The sequence below is a fragment of the Canis lupus genome, chromosome 6 (genome assembly GCF_048164855.1).
Source record: "Canis lupus baileyi chromosome 6, mCanLup2.hap1, whole genome shotgun sequence".
Taxonomy (NCBI): Eukaryota; Metazoa; Chordata; class Mammalia; order Carnivora; family Canidae; genus Canis; species Canis lupus.
This window is the reverse complement of record NC_132843.1, coordinates 12225553-12229436: the sequence shown is the minus strand read 5'-3', so window position 1 is coordinate 12229436 and position 3884 is coordinate 12225553. Positions and strand designations below refer to the sequence as shown.

The 3884-nt window shown below is 35.3% G+C and overlaps 1 pseudogene; it reads right to left on the bottom strand.

Moving 5' to 3' along the window:
* Positions 1–2233: 2233 nt before the first annotated feature.
* Positions 2234–3163, bottom strand: LOC140634644 (dnaJ homolog subfamily A member 1 pseudogene; annotated as a pseudogene).
* Between the last annotated feature and the right edge of the window lie 721 nt (positions 3164–3884).

Below are 3884 nucleotides of genomic sequence, written 5' to 3'. Positions count from 1 at the left end.
TTCACAAAAATTGACTCAAAATGGATCATACATTTAAATGCAAAGCTTCAGAACTTCGAAAAGAAAATAGGGGAAAAGTAAGGTGCTCTTGACTTTGGTGATGAATTTTTTGATACAACAAAAGTACAATCAATGAAAGAATAAAATTGATAAATACAACTTCACTGAAATTAAAAGCTTCTGTTCTGCAAAAACTGTTGTTAAAGACTAAAAAGACAAGCCACAGACTGGGAGAAGATCTTGGCAAAACACCTATCTGATAAAAGACCTGTATCCAAAAATAACGCATAAAATTCAACAATTAAGAAAACACTTATTCACAGCTGATGAGAATGCAAAATGGTATAGCCAACTTTGGAGGACAGCTTGGCAGTTTCTTATAAAACTAAACATACTTTTACCATATGATCCAGCAACTGCACTACTTAGTGTTTACTCAAATGAGCTGGAAAGTTATATCTAAACAAATACCTACACACAAATATTTGTAGTAGTTTTATTAATAATTACCAAAACTAGAAAGATATCCTTAAATAGGTGAATGGATAAGCAAACTGGTACATCCATACAATGGAATTTTATTCAGCAATAAAAAGAAATTCACTGCCAAACCACAAAAAGACATGGAGGAAACTTGAATGCATATTCCTAAGTTAAAGAAGCCAATCTGAAAAAGCTATATAGTAATTATTTTAACTATATAACATTCTAGAAAAGACAAAACTAGAGACACAATAAAATAATGCATGGATGCCAGCAGTTCAGGGGGGAAGAGAGAGGGAAGAGAAGGAAGAAGGATGACTAGAGGGGCACAGAAGATTTTTAGGGCAGTGAAACTATTCAGTATGATACCGTAACAGTGGATATATGACATTCTGCATTTGTCAAAACCCATAGAATGTACAAAGGGTGAATTTTTTTTTAAGATTTTATTTGTTTATTTGAGAAAGAGAGAGCAGGAGGAGGGGCAGAGAGGGAGGGAGAAGCTGACTCACCACTGAGCAGGGAGCCCAGTGCTGTCTGATCCCAGGACCTGGGGATCATGACCTGACCAAAGGCACACAAGACATTTAACTGAATGAGCCACCCAGGCACACCCAAGGAGTGAATTTTTACATAAATTATGGACTTTAATTAATAATCCATCAGTATTGGTTCATTAATTGCAACAAATGTACCACACTAATGCAAGATGTTAATAATAGGGGAAATTATGTGTAGAAGAAAAGAGCATATATGGGAACTCTCTGTAGTTTTTGCACAATTTTTCTGTAAACCTAATACTGCTCTAAAAAGTAAAGCCTATTAAAGATTTTTTTTACTCTCTGAACACAGTTATGCTCTAATGTTGAAATCTCAGAGCAAACATACAGTCTATCAAAGAGGTATCTACATGTAATTTTCCAAGGGTGTTTTTAGTAAATAGCCCGAAGCTGTTTTCTCAGACTCTAAGTAAACAAACCAAGTTTAGTCTATAGCTTGTGACTCATCCTGGCCTATTTCCTATGAAACAGAAAAATATCGCCATAATCTGCTTCACTGAATTACTTACATCTCATTCTCAAAAGCCTTCTGTATCACATATTTAAAAGCTCTTTCCCAAAAAAAAAAAAAAAATAAAAGCTCTTTCCCATCTGAAATATTATTATTATTATTATTATTATTATTTAGATCATCATCCTACTTTCCTTCAACAAAACCAGCTCATATCTCTTGGTCCCGAGATTTTCTTGCACATTTCTACCTCTTATGGAGATTCCCCAAATGTCATTCTTCATTATCTTCCTTATTATCTTGCTATCCTATCTTCCATAAATTACTCTTAATTTTCAAATCCTTTCTGAATTCTTCCTCTATATCAATATTTCTCTAAAAAGTTAGGTCTCAAGTAACAAATTGGGCTAACATATGACTAAGAAATAAAAAACATAGGGAAAATGAACTACTGTGAGTTAAAGTAATTCCTGGCTAAAAACCATAGAGTAAATTTTGAAGTTGAAATTAGACTGTTGCCTTTGTCCCAAACTAACCCTCTTCCACTGGCAACATTATGACCTTAAATATGCGAAGGAATAGCATGCACCACTCAGCAGAAAGAAGAAAAATGGATATCAAGAAATGCTTAAGTAATATTTATACATAACTACCACAAGTACCCAGGAACCAAAACTAACTCTTCTTGTCTGGAACTACACATTTTATTTTTTTATTTATTTTTATTTATTTATTTTTTTTGCTTTTATATTTGAGTTTATTCTTCATTTAACTTTTAAAACACTACTATAGTTGAATATTAAAACAAAAACAATAGCAAGTCGTGAGCTATGATTATAGTCCTTCACTCATCCACTACTGCATATAAAATGCCAGCAGCAGTGTTATTCACCGGCCCCATTAAGAAGTCTGACACTGAACACCACCCCTAGGATGATGTTCATCATCCTCATATGCTTCCCCATTGTAATGGCGCCGTCTCTCCTGATTGGGATCAAAGTCCACAAGTTCTACCTGGTCCATTTCATCAGTCTCTTCTACTTCCTTCCTCTCAGGTAGGAGTTTTTCCAGCAAAGAAAGTTTATCAGGAGAGAGAAAGCCGTTCTCGGGGAAGTTTACCTTAAATTCGATGATTAGGCGACCCTTCTCATATGGTCTACGATAAATTGGCATGCCTTCATTTAGCACACACTTGATATCCCCATGCTTGACAATCTGACCTGGATGAGAGGTGATGACGATGGTTCGGTTGTCAAGAGTAGATATTGGCTTTTGAAAGCCACACAGGGCTTCAACCAGCTGTATATCCATACACATGAAAAGATCTTCTCCTCGTCGAGTAAAAACAGCATGGTCCTTCTGATCTAAAACAATGATAATATCTCCTGGTTCCAGTCCTGGTTCTTGGTCTCCCTCACCATGGAATGTTATCTTCTGGCCATCTTTCATGCCTTTGTCAATATGCACTTCTAGAATCTTCTTCTCTCGAACTATCTTCCTTCCGTTGCAGCTTTTACAACTATCTTTAGGACTGATCCGTTCCCCATGGCCCTGGCACTCCATGCACACAGACTGAATTTGCTGAACCATTCCAGGTCCTATCTGATGAATTCTTATTTGCATTCCAGTACCTCGGCAATTGGGACAACATTCGACTGCTCCTTTCTTACCACCTCGGCCTTCACATTTATCGCTCTGCAAAAGAATGTGATTTGCGATAAATGGAACTACACATTTTAAATATAAACTAAATTGATAGACGGTTTTAAAACATAACCAAGAATATGAGTTTAGAGGCAGGTTAACTTGGAGGTGGTTTACTTATCACTACCACTATTATTCTCCTACTATTACAACTAACAGGTGAGGGAGCATCACAATTCAGAAATGATACAATAATAGTCCTGGAAAAAGAGATCCTCCTGAAAAATACTGATACCTGAAACTATGAGGGATATGTAACTCATGAATATAAGTTCAGGCCACAATGAGATATCAGCTCACACCTGTTAGAATGTCTATGATCAAAAAGATAAGATATAAAAGTGTTAGCAAGCATGTGGAGAAAAGGAAATCTTTGTGCAATATTAATGGGAATGTTAATTGATGCAATCATATGGAAAACAAGATTCCTCAAAAATTTAAATAGAAATACCATATGATCCAACAATTCCACCATCCATATTTGTCTAAAGGAAACAAAATCACTATCTTGAAAAGACAACTGTACCCCAATGTTCACTACAACATTATTCACAATACCCAAGACAGAAACAACCTATGTATCATCAAAGGATGAATGGATAAAGAAAACATAATATGTATATATCACATATACACATATAATATGAATATTATTCAGCAATTAAAAAAGAAGGAAATCCTGCCAT